This window comes from Camelus bactrianus, chromosome 4 (genome assembly GCF_048773025.1).
Source record: "Camelus bactrianus isolate YW-2024 breed Bactrian camel chromosome 4, ASM4877302v1, whole genome shotgun sequence".
In the NCBI taxonomy this organism is placed as follows: domain Eukaryota; kingdom Metazoa; phylum Chordata; class Mammalia; order Artiodactyla; family Camelidae; genus Camelus; species Camelus bactrianus.
The window spans coordinates 20,557,338-20,576,846 of NC_133542.1; the positions used below are offsets into that span (position 1 = coordinate 20,557,338).

Below are 19,509 nucleotides of genomic sequence, written 5' to 3' on the forward strand. Positions count from 1 at the left end.
GGAGACTCCCTTGATAAAGAAGAAATTGTGCCTCCATATCCTACTGGTTCTGTTTCTCTGAAGAACCATAACTCATGCAATTTCTACCCGCTGGAGTGCTATTTATAGTACAAAAAAGGTAGAGAACAATTAGGAAAAGAGAAAATACCATGCAAGTGTCTGAAGAGAAAATGTTACAAAATCCTGCCCACCGCCATTCTCAGATTAGGGTTATTTTGATGTAAATCTTCTCCTAAACTAAAAAAAGAAAAAGAAAAAAAGACAACAAATCATCTTTAGTAGGAGATGCCCATAAAAAGCAGAGTAACTTGACAGTTGCTGGGTCCCAGTGGCAGGGCAGGCAGCTCAAAATAGGCTCCATTTCCATCACTAATGCTTGGGCAGCCTTCATCTGCTTATCCAAGGTAGGTACTTCAGTTTTGCAGAAAGCAAACATCAGAGACAAATTGCAAGCCAGCAGGTATCTGAAGACACTTGAGAGACTTCCCACAAGTATTTCAGACATCAACACATTCAGCTCTCTACATGGCATTTTATAGCACCAAATGTGGCAGCCAGGCTCTATCCTGAGGTCAATGCTCCTCTCTTCCTAAGCCAAAGGAAGCTAGAACCATGCTCTCGCTGCCATAATAAATTATAAGCTTTACCTTAGATGACAATAAGGAGAGGATATGAAAAGACCTCAGAGATAGTCATGAAAGTGGATGGACAACCACCTGGCATCCAATGAAGAGATACCAGACCCACCATCTCATATAGAAAATCACTGGCCTGCTAACTGAGGAATTAAACTGTGAACCAAGAATAACCAAACAAAATTCAGAAAGATGGATCCCTGTCCGAGATATTGTTTGAAAACTCATATCTGCAGAAATTCCATCATCTGGACCAAAAGTGTTAAAAGTACCTTAGTGCTAAGGCAGATACAGATACAGATTTCATTTACAATCTGGGCAGAATTTCCTGAATGCTAAGCAGCCCATCACAGCCAGAGAAGGCTAAAGCACTGACAGACGCACCACTGTGCGTCCACTCCAAGCTTCAAGGTCTGCTGCCCACATAGCAGCCAGCTCTCTGGGGGGGATTCACACCTGCAAGCACATACTAAAGTCAGAGAAGGAAACGTGGTGGCCGCTTCCTGCCTCTAGCATCACACAGATTCCTGGTTTGCTTCTGACCAAAATTTCTAGTACTAGAACTTTAGGTGTCCCTGGCCCCTGCAGGGTGTATTGTGGAGCCATCCTTCAAAGTCCAACAACCCTCATTCCTGGGCTCTCAGATGTCTGCCTGTGATCCTTCAACAGATACATTCTTTATTGGGCATGTTGCCCTAACAAACTAATAGTCCTAGGTAATGCCTAATCTCACAATAGCTCAGGATGGTTTGTTTCAGCCCACCTTATCAGTCATAAACCCCACCACCCTTCAGGGACCTTAAACCTCTTACCTCACTTGCAACCAATCAGAGACGTGCACACAAGCCAATCAGGCACCTTGTGACTCTACCTTATAAAAGACCCCAACAACCGACCCCCGGTGCTCACACAGGCACCTCTCATCTGTGTAGCCCACTGTTGTCTGTAGCAGTGTAACTATTAAACTTTTGCTTGTTCTTAAACTTTCCTTGGCCTCTGGTAAACTCTATCACTGCCCACATCACCAGCCCACTGCGGTGTCGTGTCCAACAACATGTATGTAGCAGGCAAGGCCGTTGCAACAGCTGGAGCATATTCACAGAGCACAGTCACTGCATCCCACATCTCAGAGCTAATCTGACTCCTTTCTGAATATGCTTTCAAGGTATGGAAAGCAGCTACTCATTTTATCGTCCCACTTCCTATTGCCTCAATCAATTTTGTACCAACAGTTATACTTCACATTCTTACACAAATAAATTGTGTGTGTGTGTGTGTGTGTGTGTGTGTGTGTGTGTGTGTGTGTGTCTCATCTGATAAACAACAGGGAAATATCTGACTTTTCTGCAGGTTTATGGTTGCTCCAAGCTGTGCATCCAACTGGGGACAGGCTCCAGCATTCCAAACTGACACTAATGGCTTCCTCTCCTTTCAAGTTTCTGTCCAGTGCTTTTCAACCATGTGGGAGATCTGCTCTTGAATGAGTCGACTATTTGCAAAACACTAATGAAAATACATCAAGAAATAAGCTATGGAAAGGATGCAGGAAAGAATATTCTCTTTTAATTCTGCTCGGGCTTACTAATGTGCTAATGTCAGCTAGTGAGTAGTAGGTGGTGGACACAGGGACTCTGAGAGTCTGTCCTCTTATTTGTTCAATTTGGACATGAGAGGAAGGGACAGAGGAGTATTTAGAAGGGACAAGACTTAGAAGAGGCTGGGTACCTTTTTTCATGACAGGGGAAAAGTGAAGCTGAATATGTACCAAGACAGGGGCCCAGCGGCAGCTGTTTTAAAGTCACTTGTCCTTAAGTGCTAGGATGTAGGAAAAAGAAAAATGAACTAAAACTTTTAACCACTTTATTGAGATACAATTTACAACATGAATTTCACTCATTTAAAGGGTACAATTCAACGGTTCTTAGTGTATTTACAGAGTTGTGTGATCATCACCATAAACTAATTTTTGAACAGTTTCATCACACCAAAAAGAAATCTTGTACCCAACAGCAGTCACTCCCCACTCCCCTCCCCCAGTCCATTCCATGCCCTACCCCCTGGCAGCCACTAATCTACTTTCTGTGTCTATGGATTTAACTACTTTGGACATTTCACATAAATGGAATGATATAATTATGTGGTCTTTTGTTTCTGGCTTCTTTCAGTTAGGATAATGTTTTCAAGGCTCATCCATGTTGTTAACAGGTATCAACACTTCATGCCTTTAATGTTGAATAATATTTCATCCATCATGTGAAGATACCACATTTTGTTTATTCATTCATAAGCTGATGGACATTTTGTGTTATTTCCTAGGTTGATAACCTCAGGCAAATCATTTTACCTCTCAAGTTTTCTGACATGTGGATAATTCAAAGCCACCTCACAGGGCAGTTATGTAGATCACATAAGATAACTGCGTATGTGCTTTGTCAACTGTAAAGTACCTCACCAATGCAAAGGACTATTCCATTATTCTATAAGCCCCCAACATGACCCTGTCACCTAAGAGTAACATGGTGACATCACAGACACAGTGACTATAAGGTAGAGGTTTCCAAAATGCTTCCACCTGGGACTAAGTTGTGGTAGAAGGAAGATACACACATTTTCCCAAATCCAGGCCAATTAAAGGTTTGAGGGCCATTAATATACATGGCATCATTCAAGATGAGGATTTTTAAGAGCAAAACAGTATGCCTGTGGGCACTTGTTACTAGTCAAAGATGAACTGGAGATTTACATTTCAAAATGCAATGCTATACAGAGAATGGATTTTTCAGAAGTGACCTCTTAAGTGTTCTTATCCAATCAACTCATGTTACCTTAGTTCTGTGGTATATTGGTTCCTGCAGTTAGCAAACACAGGTTAAGCAGAAGAATGGGAGAGGACAGTGAATATGTTCATGAGCCGATGCAGTATAGATTTTTGTTTGGGGGGAGCAGGTTGAGGTTTTTCTTGGCAAAATGAGGTATTCCAATTCTAATTTGACATGGGGTTGTAGGAAAAGGGTAGTCTGGTCACCGATCAGAAGAGAAGCACTGCAGGAGTAAATCTATGGTTTTGATGGAATACACCATCCTACGTGTACCTCTGTGTGCTGGAGGGTAGGGACAAGAGGAGGGATGGGAACAGCTAAGGACGTAGGGGTGAGAGGAACAGATGTGCTTTGGTCACATCTGAGGTGGAATTTGAGGATTGATAATGCTGACCCCTGTGACCCTATGGGGTGATCTCACCACCCACCATTCAGAGAACTGTGCGCAAGCTGATCATGTGCCCCTTGACCCTCTCCCTCACATTGTCTTTAAAAACTCTTCTCTAAAAGCCACTGAGGAATTCTGGTCTTTTGAGCATGAGGTGTCCATTGTCCTAGCTTGGCCCTGCAATAAAGATTTCCTTCACCACAACCCAGTGTCAGCAGATCAGCTTTGCTGCACAACGGGTGAGCAGAACAGACGGAAGTTTGGTTCAGTAACACTGGGTCTAACTCTATTCAGCACTTGTTAGACTGTATTTTATACTATCATCATCTACTTGAATGCCTCTCCAGTGTTTTAGCATTCCTGGAAGGCAGTGATGTTGGTCTTGTTTGCCTCCATTTCCCTGTGCCTGGTGTAGCCCTGGCTCACGGTTGGTCTGCAATGTATGAGCGGGCGGGAAGGCAGTGGAACAGTACACTAACCTCTGCATTAATGTGATCTGCTTATTTTTTTCCTATTTCAATTCTATTTGATATCATTCCCCAGAACAATCACTGTATTTGTCTCTTCCTCTTTCCTTCAAAATACTTCTCTACTGGTGGCAAAGCCTGATGGCAAAAAGTGGATACAGACACAGGATAATTAGCAGCAGCTCTGGATCATTCTCTAACAGCAGTATCTTAAATAGTTTTTCAAAAATTATTATTATTAAGGTAATGTGCTGGCAGGACTGTTGATAAGAATATGATGAAAATAAGAAAGTGAGGTGAAAGCAAGAGCTGGCCTACTCAACACCCATTTAAAACACTGGTGATGGGACAATGCAGTCAAAGGTGGTGTTTATATGCTCGTTGCCCTCCTACTGACATCATCACCATAAATACTACCATGTTAGAATCTGGACCTTTTCTAATCTCTACCATTCATTCATCTGGAAAATATTTACTGAATGTTTTTTACATGTCAGGCACTGAAGACACCATGAGGAGATGTTGCAAAGGCCCTGGGGTGTACTGGGTAAGCATGGCTCCTCCAAGAGGCCAACATGAAAGAATATTAGGGAGGGAAGGAGAAAGCACCCACTATGAAGATGGAGATGCTAGCAGGAGGCAGACCCTGCAGGTCCTTTTGCACTAAATGAAGGCCTTCATCATAAAAGCAATGAGGGTAAAATGAGAAGATTTATGACTTTAAAACCTTATGCTAGATATACTTAGCACAAAGCCATTGGCCAAACGAGAGCTTGGCATCACAAAAGGATGCTGCTTTGGGAAAAGGTTTCATTCCTGCTGTGAGGGCTACACAACATTTTGCTTTCATTTGCAAGACCAGAGAATCGTGACTGCCATAAGTCTGGCTTGCACAGGAGAACATATGGCTCCTCTCTGAAAGAAGTCCTGCCTGCATCAAATCCCAAATTTGCTAATAAAAACATCCTGCTCTCTAAGCAGGCCTGGAGAACACAATTTTGTTGTTGTTGTTGTCCTTTTGTCATGGTTTTGGTTTCCTTCCCTACCCAGCACACGAAAACTCAAGTGGTACTTAATTTTCTGGAAATTAGAAGAAATTTTCCTGATGAATTATTTTATAGTTTCCTGTAAACTGTGTTTCTCTGGAGTGAATTACCACGTACTCTTACAATATATTTCCCAGAGCATGTTCAACCTGTCACTTAGAGCTCAAGAGAATATCTTTAGTGCAGAAGGTTTTCTATACCACTACTATTGGAGGAGAAAGCTGTACTGTCAAGTACTGGGGAAAAAAATGAAGGTAAAGTCTCTTTCAATTTAATTACTGTGATACATATTCTCTACTCCTTAAATGTAAGCACCTTTCCTTCATTCTCATAACGAATTAATTTCATTCAAAAAGGTATGATGGACATGACAAGGTAGAAGCTGAATTTTAAGCACCACAAGAAACAGGTTCTTGAAGAAAAATTCAAACACTATTTTCACACAGAAATCTGGCACACTTTTTCAAAATCCAAACTGTAAATACCCATCTATATACTACTTGACTTTAAAAAAACTAACTTTTTTCCCTATCTGATATGGATATAAATAGATAAAATGTAAAAATATAATTAAAGCTCCTTTCATGCTCCCTGGGCACTCCCCGCCACACCTGCAATACCACTCTCCTTCCCAATGGCAGTTTTGTGCTTTCACTGCCCATGTGTCTGTCTTAGTTGGTGCTTCTCAAAACAGCCTGGGTCACGGGATGAAGGGGCAGTGGTTTATTTGGACAATGTAGTCCCAGCAAACAGAAGGAAGGAGGAGGAAGAGTTGGGCAAAGAAAGGCAAGGCCAAGAAGAGTGTGTCCTAAAGCTGGTTACCCCATTAAGAAATGTGACTTTTAACAAACTTCCTCCAAAAAGGAAGGGTAAAGGGGTATTGGTATTCAAAGGTGCAACAATATTTTACCTAAAATGTGCAGTTTTCAACAAAAAATTATGAGACATGCAAAAAACAGAAAGGACAAACTCTGAAAAGCATGACCCATACACAGGAAAAAAAAAAAAAAAAAAAAAAAAAAAAAACAGGCAATAGAAACTTATGGGAGACCGGAAGTAAGATTTAACAAGACTTGAAAGTAGCCATTAAAAATATGTTCAAAGAATAAAAGAAAACCATGCTTATCGTAGTGAAAGAAGGTATGTTGACAATGTCTCATTAAAAAGATAGAAACTACAATAAAAAAACACATGGAAATCCTGGAGTTTAAAAGTATAGTAACTAAAATGAAGAATTTATTTGAATGGCTCAGCAGATTTGAACTGGCAGAAGCAAACTTGTCAACAGATGAATAGAGACTATGTAATCCAAAGAACAGAAAGAAAAGAAGAAAAAAATTAAAAGAGCTTCAGAATAGTGGGACACCATTAATTGTACAACATACACACAATGAAAGAAACAGAAGGAAAGGAGATAGAACAGAACAGAAATATAATTCAAACAAATAATGGCTGAAAATGTTCTAAGTTTGATTTTTTAAAAAAACTAATCTATACTTCTAAGAAGCTCAATGAACTGCACATAGGATGAATTCAAAGAGAACTTCATCCAGACTCATGAAAATGTTGAAAGCCAAGGATAAAGATACACTGTTGAAATCAATAAGAGAAAAACAATTTGTTCCATTATGGAACCACAATAAAATTAACAGCTGACTTCTCATCAAAAACAGTGGAGGCCAGAGAACTATTCCTGAAAGAAAACTCAGGAAAATGCATGTAAGTTTTGATTGTGGTAGAGAGAAAGACCCAGAAAATACATATGAGAAAGGTCTTCATAGGTAGTAGGAATCTCCACGCATAGGATTCTCCACGCAAACAGAGGAAGAAAGCAAAATTATCTCAGCAAACTAATGCTAAAAGAAAAATACAAAGGAAACACTGATCTCAAGTGTTAAAAGACCTTACCAAAAACGTAATTCATTAAAGTCAAATTTTTAAAAATCTCTCATCTACAGAGTTTGAAAGTTTATGAAAGTTAACAGCTCTTTCATCTCAACAGATTGTTGAGATGCACTTCTCAACCAGAACTGTCAGTGAGCCATTCTGAATTTAAGCTGATGTATGAAAGACATATAGATTCGCTAGTTAATATTCAGAAAGAAATGATTAATTATTCACTGCTTATAAACATGTACCATGGGGGTGACAGTGAAGGCAAAAGTTAGGTGAGGTTAATTACATAGGACAACCAGAGAATTTACTCATTCATGTTTTCTTACTGAAAATTTAAGATTTCAATGTTTGTAAAAATAGTAGGTAATCCAAGAAACGCTAGAAGGCTCCTCCAACACTGATTATTAACGTTACAAAGGAAGATAAGAAATATGTAAGGTGAGGTCTGAGAGCACATGATGAAAACTTTGGTACAGCAATAATGCGAATGAAATCACAAAGACCATTTATTTATATCAGAGCAGTAAGCTTGCTTCGGCTCTCAGAAAACATTGGCATTTTTTTGTTTTGTTTTCTGTGTATTTTAAATGTGCTTTTACTGGAGAGTACTGTTTATCTTTTACAATTGAAGCAAATTTACTAATCAGGTCCTGGTGATTTAGATAAAGACATCTGTGAGAGAAAGGGCATGGGGCACCAGTGAAGCTGAGCAATGAGCTAACTCAAAGAGCCCGGTAATTATGTTTAGAGTGCCCTGAATACACCTACATTTACCACTGCCTATTAGAAGCCTAGCTGTTATAATCAGATGTGGGCATAAATTACTGACAGAAGAAAATGGCTAACATACAAAGAAAAAAGTGGTGATGGGAGCAGCCCTAACAGACAATGAAAGAAAGTGACCCAGAGGTGTGTAAATCCTCATGAGCCATTTGGTAGCAGAAGGAACTTCTGTGAATCAACATTTTACTGCACACTTAAAAGCCACACAGTTAAATTACAAATAAAGCAAAACAAAAACATTTCTAAAAGGAAATGAATGCTCATGATGGCGTGGAGAAGATGTCTTCTCTTGAATGATGGATATTAATTATGTTCAATAAGCTCTTGTCCAGCATAGGGAGGGTAACAGCCACACATCTGTGGGAACCTCTGAGTTGGTACTGCAGACAGGAAAAACTGTCATTTGTTTAAAAGTGGAGGCTAAAAAAGCTCACTAAATAGAAGATTTGCCTCTTTTGGCAAGTATAGACCAAGTTTGAGGTTAACTTAGAGAGAGGAAGACTGAAAAGCCACACTCCCTGGTTCCAATCTTTCCACTCCCTGGTTCCAATCTTCCCACTTCCTGGTTATGTCATCTTGGACAGATGTTTCACTTTCTCAATAATTTGATTCCTCATCCAAAAAAACAGAGTCTACAGATTGTATATCCAAGTGAATATGGAAACTAGGGGCGAGTGAATCCTTGGCTACAGTTATGAATATTCTACAAGCATCTTGGGCTACATTCACTTGACCAGAGGTAAGAGTGTCACTGACTAAAACTCCATGCACCCTACCACTTCATAAAAACTGGGTTTTTTTCCTTTTGAAAAGGTCAGGAAATGTGGCCCATCTTGAGCAAAGCATTCCAAAAGAAATATTTAGTGAACTATTTACATGTTCCTATTTCGGATTGCTGCCTCTACTGCTTTTCTCTCTTGATAGTTCAGTGCAGTGACAATTAGTGCATCAAAGATGTATCAACGTAGAAAAGTCTGCTAACTTTTGGAAAGTTTACCATTCCTATTCAAGAGACTCCATTTTCATATTAGACTCTTTAAGCAGATAAATATTTGCTTTGCTTTTTCCCAGTTAAGTTTGAGTTATAATTTAGTAATGCTTGAATCAGTAATTTAGTAATGGTTGAAATATCCTCTATATTGGTGTTTGAGGGTCCATGTCCTCAAAGGATGATTGTAAAGATTAAATTAGCTAATGTCTATGAAGGCATTTTGAACAGTGCCTGGCACTCAGTAAGTGCTTTAAGTGTTGGTTAAAATTGTAATCATATTCTTATTTTATTAGTAATGCAGAAAGTCAGAGTGAAGAATCTCTGGCTCTACCTAAATCCTCCCACAGAGTTCGTTATCTCCCTGATAAGAGATCTGGGATCACAAAGGCACAAGGTCCAAGCATTACTACTGACATCACTACTGGATTGTCTGTAGAGCTGCCCCTACTTCACTGTCCCAGTTTTCCTACTAGTAGTCAAAGCCACACATACATACTGAGGAGCATGTACTTAAGTGTATACATGTGATCACACATGAAGATACACTTAGTTTTTAACTTGAGTTAGAATGGTACTGGGAAATGTAAGAGAAACTTTCCCAAGAAACTAAGAAACAAACAACAGATTGGCTAAGTAAAATACGGTACCTTCATTTAATGGAACACACAGCGATCATTTAAAATGATAGAAAAGATCATCATGTTATGTTGTAAACTGAAAATAGCTCAGGCTTAAAACCCTATAATCCTAACTCTTAAAAATATACATATAAAAAAAGACTGTAGAGAAGACTAACTCCTCAAAATATCAAAACTACGTCTGGTGAGAGAATTATAGATTAAATTTTTCTTCTTTTGTTTGTACTTTCCATAATGAATATATATTAATTTGGTAGCCCTAAAGGAAATCCTGAAACTGTCAAATTTCAAACCCTGGAAACCACTGGATGTGACTATTTGAATGCTAATTTCCTAAGTCAAATAAGGGGTTTGATGGTTCTTCATCAAGGGGCCAAATCCAAAACCAAAAGCCAAGCAGTCAGTCTAACCAAACTGACAATCTCAGGCAGCTGAACAGAGGTGAAGAGCCCAAGCAAGTTAGCAAGAAAGAGAAGAGCTAAAGGATTCAGAAAAGAGTAGTCATGTAGCCTGAGACACACACCTCGTCTTGTTACCAGTCTGATCTTTCAATAAAGCTTCCCACATCTTATTTGCCACAGCTGTACTCTGCTCAGTAACACACTGCCATTCAATCTCATCAAAGTGTTTCTTCTAGAAGACAATGCAGCAACTACTGTAGCAAACATTAATTATATGCATTGATCATATTTTGGTGGCTCACGTATAAAGGGGTCATGCCACAAAGGGACACCATGACTCATAAATTAAAAATGACCAGTTGTACATTTTTAATTTCGAAGACTACTGGGCTTTTTTAGAAGTTACATTTAGAAAATTGAGGATTAAGGCCTTTGCTTTTATTTCTCACATTTCCTCATATTTCATTTTACCTCAATTATCAAAAGAATGCTAGAAAGTCAATTTCTTATTTCTTTTGTTCTCTCCCAACTCCGAAGTGGCAAAAGATCATGCAGTTATTCTTTGCGGTGTTGTCCTGATACCATTAATTTCTTTGTGAGAAGAAATGTTAAATTATAATCTTAGAGCCAAGCAGAGTAAATTAAAATATATTTCCTTCTATTGATAAACTACAAATTCATATCTACCTTGTCAATGATGATTTGGTTTATTTCAGACAATCACAACTTTACAAATAGGATACTCACATATTAAAAATATATGCAAGTTTTTGTAATTAAGTAATAGAAATAAAAGGAAAATTCTACTTATTAAAAAAGATATATGACTTATAGTTTATTTTACACAGTAGAACAAGAAATAAAGTATAGAGAGGATTCTTCACATAGTACTATAATGTGAATATCGATTAGCAGAAGGGCATTAAAAGTTTCAAATATACTGAGAAAGACATGAATCTGACTCCAAAAGCTTAACTTTATATTCCAGGTAAGATCTTGTTCATTCTTCATATTTATATGAAGATCATGAAAACATTGATTGGAAACAGTTCCCATAGTCTAGAAATAACTAACTCACACACGTAATGCTTTAAGTTTTGGCACTGAGAACCTTATTTAGTTAGATTAGCCACTTTGGAAAAGCATATTTAATGCTAAGACAGGATAAAGTAACATTTACTATGACTGTGGGAATGAACTTGATTTTCAATTAGTTTCCCCAACAATTCTGAAGAACAGGTAGATCGCACTATTCAAATTATACTCACTAAGCTTAAAAGTAATTCAACTCCAAGTAATGCAGCCACAAAACCAGGGTCTTCAGGCATCTTTAGGCTATATTGAAGATCCTCTGAAAATAGAAACTATCTAACTCATATTTTTGACTCCTCACATTATAAATTCCTGATAAACAGCAGACACTCAGAAGTGGATAGAGGCAAGGCTGGGAGAACAAACACAGGGTCAGAGGCAGGACAAGACTTACTGCCCTCCTATCACAGGCCCACTCCCCCACCAGCGTTTCTCCAAGTGGGACCTACCTGTACTAGAGTTACCAGGAGCTAATTTCAAGTACACTGCAGCAGCTTCCCACTCCCCCAACACCCACCAAGCGGCTAAATCAGAACATTTGGAGCTGGGGTCTGGGAATCTGCATTTTTAACAGGATCACCAAGTATAAGAAATGCTGCCATATTGTGGCAAACCCTGCCCTCTGCATCGAGTCCCATCAATACATAGTTCTTCCTCTTGTTTCCATTTATGATATTGCTGGCAAAGTAATGAGATGCTTGAAAAATCACGATGAGAAGCTCTAACACCCTGTGAGGGAGGCACAGAGTGACCTAACTGCTACAAAATCATGATAGCTGAATTTTGCCACTGCTTTCTTCTGCTTCTCCATATGGCAAAAGCTGAAGTATTACCATCACCATCTGGAGTTTTAAACAATAAAGCATCAGTCGAGATTTACAGTGTCCCTAGCTTGCAAGATCTGAATTCACAGAAAAATTCACTGAGTATAATTGTCTTTTACAAGCCCTAATCGCAAATAACCTGTAATAGCAGGAGGAAAAATAAACTTATTGGCATGTTTCTGGCCCCCTGTGGGCACCATCACATATCCAAACTCATTAATTATGTGGAACCCAGAGGTTTCAAACAGAATCTTCAAACTGAAAAGGTCAGAGGCATAACAGGCTTCAGAAAAAAATAATGGGGACAGATCAACTGTTGGTACATCTTTCACTACTGTTAATAATACCAAACACACTTACAGTCTTTTCTAGTGTATAAACTACACTTCAGGTCTCTTAATTAATTTGATCCTCTCTAAAATCCTGGAAAGGGCCTAGCATACTTTGCACACGTCTATTAAGAGGTCTTTTTATCTCTCTGCTGCATCATTTGACTTCTCTTCTCCAGATGAGTTTCTAGGAAGCAAAGACAGTATATTCTGCATCTTTAGCATCTAGCATGGTGTCTCTCTTATTAAAGAAGTTGCTCACAGATTCAGGAATCTTTTTTTTTTTTTAAACAAATACCACTTTCTAGGAGATGAGCCAACAGAGGCTCAGAGAGATCGAGGTATTTATCCTGGAGAGATGACCTGGGAAGAAAGCAGGCATGAAGCCCTCAAATGTGACTGGGGCTACTGTGTGGGAAAGGAATTAGACTAATTCCACATGACATCTCTAAATCTAGATGGAAATTAGTGGAAGACAGATTTCAGCTCATATAAGTAAGACGTTTCCAACCATGAGAAACATCTAAGGTAGGAGATGTGTTCTTTAAAAAGGAGAGTTGCCCAACATGGGGAAGGATAGGAGAAACTGTACAGAAGGGGTTTTATGAATCTGCTGGATGATCAACCACACAACCTGTAGAGTCCATCCAACTAGAAGACTCCTTGAGTCTGTGCCATGAGAAAACTCACACAGCTGGTCACTGAGAAAGGATGAGAGTCTCAGCCTTATATCACTGTTCCCACTGAACCGCAATGGATGCCTCTGAAAGCATTTATGTAACAGGTTCTGACAATTAAAAAGTATCCTATCAGACTTCAGTTCCAGTGCAAGATCGGGTGAGAAGGTCTGATTTATTCTCTAGCCTGAAACCAACCAACCAACTACATGATATGTATCTACAAAGCATATGCCTGATAAAGGCCTTGTATTCATAAAAATAAGCAAGTCCAAGAACTCAACAAGAAAATAACTCAATAAAGAAATGGGCAAAACATGTGAAAATACACATCATCAAAAAAAAAAAATACAAGAATGGCAAATAAACACCTAAAAAGATGTTCAGCCTCATTAGTCAATAGAGAAATACACATTAAAACCACAATTCAGTACTACTAAATACATACTAGAACGACTAAAATTAAAAAGCCTGCCACACCAAGTGCTGGTGAGAATGTGGAGCAACAGATTCTCTCATATATTGCTGCTGGGGTGTAAAATGGAACAACCACTTTGAAAAACGGGTTGCGAGTTTCCTAAAAACCTAAGCAAGGAACTACTATATGATCCAGCTATTCCAGTCCTTGATTTACTCAAGAGAAAAAAAAGTATATATTCATATAAAAACTTGTAATGAATATTCATAGCAGCTTTATTTGTAATACCCCCAAACTGGAAGCAACCCAAATATCCATCAACAGGTGGATATGGATAAACAAACTGCAGTATGTCCAAACAATGGAATACTATTTGGCAGCATAAAGGAATGAACTATTCAGACATAAACATGGATGAATCCCAAAGTAATTATGCCGACTGAAAGAATTCAGACAGAATAGTATATCCTGTATAATTACAGTTATATAAAACTCTAAAAATGTAAACTAATCTACACTAAGAGAAAGAGTATCAGTGGTTGCCTGGAAGACAGAGCTGGGGTGAAAGGGAATGATCATCAAGGGGCCTGAGAAAAACCTGGGGGGTGGTGGATACACTTACTTTCTGGATTTCATAGATGGTTTCATGGATGTACACAAGTGTCAATGGAGGAAAAGAGGCCGATGACACGTGGCCCACTTGAATGTCACACTACCAGAAAGAGGCTAACACCCAGGGTGTCTCTCTACTGAGGAGTATCATGCATCTGCGCATGGAATGGGCCTTTGATTTTATGAACTCACCACACGGAAATATGTTCTTGCATCTGATACGATTTCTTGATTAAAGGTATAATAAACTCTTGTTTTACACTCATACATACACCAAAACTGGTTTCACTGTCTAATGAAAAGATATTAGAAGAATACTTCAGCATGCAGTTAAACCTGATAAAAGATTATGGATAATGGTTTTTCCTGAAGCAAGAACTCAAACTAAGATAAATGACAGTTTCTAACTGTGCACACTAGATGATTTGCTGGATTTTCTCTTTTTTAATTCTGTCAATCTTTATGGAAAAGAAAAGTGTCAGATTTTCCAAAAAGGTTCTGGCTTTCCACACTGCACTAACACCAGAAAAAAAGAAAAAAAAAACTGTCACAGATCACATTATTGGGCTTTTTGTTGATGAGCTGGGTCTCAAAGGGGACTGGTGCCCTCAGCCCAGACCAGGTCACTGTAAAGGAGTGACCTCTCACAAGTATGACACAAGTAAACCAAGCAAGCTTCTTCCACGCCAAATGCATTCTCCACGGACCCTACATAAACAAGCCCCGGGAAACATTTCAACCTGCATGATCAGGAATTATAGATCAGCAGGATCTCTGGGCTAAACACTTTACCTACATTAGAAACAAGTGTTTTGATAGGAGTAAGAATCATGGCAGCAGGAAATACACTGAAAAATTAAAGTATATCAAGGCCATAGAATCAATTTCTGAACATGGAGAAAAACTCCAGCTTGGTCAGTTAGCACTCAGAATTAACATACACTGGTGCTAGAAGTGGAATTCTTCTTGCAGTACACTTAAAAAGCCTAAAATTCAGTTTTTCAGTTCTAGTGAAATCTAAGATCTATGGTAACCAAGAACCTCAAATGCACTTCAAATTTCCTTAGACCTAAATCTTGTTTTCAGGTTGGATTTGCATAGCCTAATTTCTTAAATGGGGCCATGCAGACAGCCTTTAAATAGCACTTTTAAAACTGATCTCAGAAGTGGGCCTCTTTCACAGAGCAAATCGGCAGCACAACAGAGGACATTCATTATCTGAGCTACATGAGGGTGAGTAAAGTGGTCTGTCAGAGCCACGAGAGAGACCTGACCATCGTGATCATGGTTAAGGTACATTTAATTTATGAGCACAATGCAATACAATCATACGTATTTGCTAACCATATACTTGATGGGTTTCTAAGAAAGTCAAGATCTAATAGGTTCATCCTCAAATTTTACCTCTTTTAAAGCCCAAGTCAGAATATTTTCGAACTGGAATTGTTCTTCTCTAGGGTTCCTAAATTATTCAAGATAGAGTTTCACTAAGAAGAAAACATCTGCCATGAAACAGGGAGGGCCAAGATGAGTCAAGCTCAAAAAAGAAAATGTATGAAATATGACACATCGGTTAAGATGAAGCAAAATTCAGCACCACTGGTTATGAAAAAAAACAAACAAACAGCAACAAACAAATCTCAAGGATAAAGGAAACTGGAGAAAAACTATTTAAAAAGAATAAAGGGGTGGAGGTGGTGACAACAATGTCAAGAAGCAAAGATGGCCACGAGGGGAAGAAAGAGGACAAGGCACCAAGAATAGTCCAGAGTGGAGGGACAGACCATTCCCGATCCATCTCAGAGGCCCTGAGGCAGCCCTGAGTCACAGAACATCTGGAATGGACATGCCCAGAGATAAAGAGCTGCTGAACTATCTCTGTACACTCCATTCAATAAAATAGGGACAGGCTGCAGAAAATCCACATGCTTCCAAGAGGACAACTGTGAAAATATGTCTCTCCAGGGCTCACCCAGTATTTGGAATGTAAAGAGTATGTGATGAGTATGTGTGAGATCATGTATGTCTATGGGGTCACTTTATTGCCTGTTTGTGGTGGGACAGGATTCTGATTATCAATAGCAAGTGGAACAGACTTAGGCTGTGCTTTCTGTCTTAGGGGGTGAGGATTTCGTGGTAAGCTCTAACACCTGTAAAGTAAATGCCTGGTGTCAGTGAGAACTCACTCTCCTCTGGCTGAAACATATGTATATACTCTTCAGAAAGTGAACAATTTTCCACATCAGTGGATGACTGAAATGAAATATTTACATTTAATCTGAGCTTCTGTTCATAAATACAACAAGTTCACAAAAGAGACTGTAACATAAACTCAGTGTAACACAGTAAGATACAGGTAGCTCATAGAGAATGCTATAAGGTGCCACCAGCTCACCAATGTTTTGTCTGCATTTGTACTTCAATTACACAGCTTTCAAATACACAAAGGACAACAAACAGCCCTGGAGAGTTGAGATCTGAAATTAAATGCCCCTAGAGGGTGCACACTGATATTACAAATACGTTCTGCGTAGCCCCAAGAAGCAGACTCGGAACCAAGAGATGAGAACTAGAAAGCATCTTCAGCTCAGCTTCAAGGTACGACACAATGTGAGGGACTAGCTGAGAATAACAGTTACTGAATTCTCATAACAGCCTAATGAGGTTACAATAAAGAAATGAAGGATCAGAGAGGTGACGGTCTTGCCCAAGACAACAGAGCACATGTCTTACAGTCAGGACACAGAGATCTACTAAAAAGCCAAGGTTCTTTCTGTCATTCTAGCTGCCCTCATAAGTTTCCGGTCTTTAGGGTGGGTCAACCAGGTTGGCTGACCACTCATCAACAGTGTAGGGGCTTTATATGTCAAGTGGTTGTACACAAATGTTGCGTAAAAGTCCCTTTCTACCTTGAGATGCTATGATTCTCTTACCAAAGCGCACTGATTGAACTTCCTTTCAACACTTACTATTTTGTGGAGGCAAAATCCTTCAGCAGCTTTCTCTAGCCTTCTCTGGCTCTTCGTTAAGTCTCTCCTATATGAGAAACAGGATTTTTTTTTTTAATCACTGTTCATTTGAATGGTATGAGGTTAGTCTTAGACATCAGGAAGAAAGGGACAAATGAGGAAGAGCCAGGTAACCTGAGCTGCCCACCTATGACAGGTCTGATGCTGGGAGGGCAAAAAAAAAAAGATGCAGATCTTTCTTCGTAAATAAAACTTTCCAATAACACAAAAGAAATCAGAATGAAGACATGAACCGCATGTGCCATATAAATGAACACAGGAAAGATTAAATGCACTGCATTCATTCATTTTTATGATGTAGACAAATGACCATAAAAGTTCACCAGGGTAACAAAAGACAGGAGGAAAATAAGTGAGCTATGTGTTTCTTTAGGAATAGCAATTGCTCCTGCTGCATCTGGCAGCAACTTAGAGCACAGGAAGGTTCATGAAAAGGTGCTAGCATCACAGGCAATGTGGAGAAAAAGTTTAAATTAAAAGCCCATAAAAACACACTCATGTCTGCCATGCCCTACTGAAATGCACACATTCTAAGGAAATGAAGAGAATTAATCTAAAGGTATGAAAAGAAGTGTGATCCTGTAAAAAAGGACACAGGCATGAGGACTGGGAGACCTGGAATCCAGGCCCTTCTGAGTGGCCTCCAATGAATCCTTTAGCTACTCTGGAATAAGAAGGGGTAAATTCTCAAATAATACATTTCTAAGTTTCACTTAAAATCTGAAATCTATTGACAAACTGGATGAAACTGGCACATGTTCTTCTAAACAGTCACATCCATTTTAAAAATCAAATTTATTATGATTATCAAAATTCAACCTAGATCAGTCTCACAATTAGTTGGTCTCACAGCATCTTAAATATCTTCATGAAAAGAGGTTCTCTTAGTCTAGCTGTTTAAAAAGAGTAATATTTTTTACTGTTTTTTTTTTCTGAGCTACAACATCCTTAAAATATTTCCACACTCAAAGAATGTGGCTGACCTTCATTTGGGGAAGGGTCAGGAATTCGGGAGGCAGTCAGGCTACGTCCACGTTTCATCTGGGTTGAGTCTTCTCTCAAGAGCTTGAGGGTCCTGCCAATGCCTAGTGTATACACACCTTGAAGGACTGAGTGGAGACTGCTGGGTTGTCATCTGTCATAGTCCTAAGCAATTTCTAAGGCCAGGGTGCAGCAACTGGCTGCATTCACGTCAGAGCAAGATCCAGGATTAACAAAAGGATAACCAAGTGACATAAAAAGCTACTGCAGGCATTAACCGATTCAAGAGCATTTGAAACACTGCCAGGGGGTAGTGTCTAAATTTAGTTTAATGGGAATTTCTGCAGCATATTCCTTCTCTTTTTAATTTATTTTTTTCTAATATTTCCAAAGTCACAGAATATGCCATATGTGTGTGTGTGTGTGTGTGTGTGTATCTGTGTTTATATATATGTGAATATTGCTACAAGATTCATTTTCCTTTGCCTTTAACATAATCATGGATACTAAGGAATCATTAATTTTTTGTTATGATAATGGTATTTTAATGTGTTTTTTAAAAGGCTCTCTATATACACATACACATGAGCACACATACCTACATACACAGATATTTTTTGGGTGAGAGGATATGATAGCAAAAATTAGCTTCAAAATAAACAGGATTAGACATGTGTTGATAAGGTTGAAATTAGGGGATGGGCACATGAGGGTGTATTATGCTTTTTTCCTAACTCTTCCATTTGTTTAAATCTTTCCATGACCCTATTGTGGCGTTTCTGCCATGCACCATGATTTCTTTTTATGTAGATGTGCATATTGTTTCTTTCTCTTATAGCTTCTGGGTTCGGAGTCATCCAATCAGGCTATTGGTTAAATTCCTCCACAGCTTCCTCTTGTGCTTTTATAGTTTTGTTTAGAAGCATTTAAATCTTTATTCCATTAGGTATTTGTCCTGGTATAAGATATGAGCTATGAATACAACCTTTTACCACAAGGACTACCCATTTGTCCCAGTAACATTTATTGAATTAACTATCCTGTCTTCACTGATATGAAATGCCACCTGTATCTTGTATTAAATTCCCATATGTGCCGGGACATTATTCTTGTCTACTGATCTGTTTCTTAATGAACCAGTACATGCTGTTTTAAATACTAAAAATTTTAAAATATGTTTTAGTATCTGTCAGGGCTGGTTCTTCCTTATGATTCCTTTTTGTATTTTCTTAAGCTCATTTGATTATTCCTCCACATAACTTATGAAAATTTTAAAATAGATCATTTTTACATGTATCACACTACATTTATAATTTAATTTTGGTAAAACTGATAACTATGATGCTGAGTCCTTTCATCCAAAAAAAAAAAAAAGGTATGTTTTTCTGTCTCTTATGTCTTCTTCTAAGGAAGAGCTTTAATTTATTTAACTTTAAGATAAAAATTTTTATTCCTATTCTTTGACGCTACTTTAAATGATGTC

At 38.6% G+C, this 19,509-nt stretch overlaps 1 protein-coding gene across 1 annotated transcript in view; it reads right to left on the reverse strand.

Annotated features, from left to right (window-relative positions):
- Positions 1-19,509, reverse strand: part of SH3GL2 (SH3 domain containing GRB2 like 2, endophilin A1) — a 170,707-nt gene that overhangs the window by 54,496 nt on the left and 96,702 nt on the right. The window lies entirely within an intron of this gene.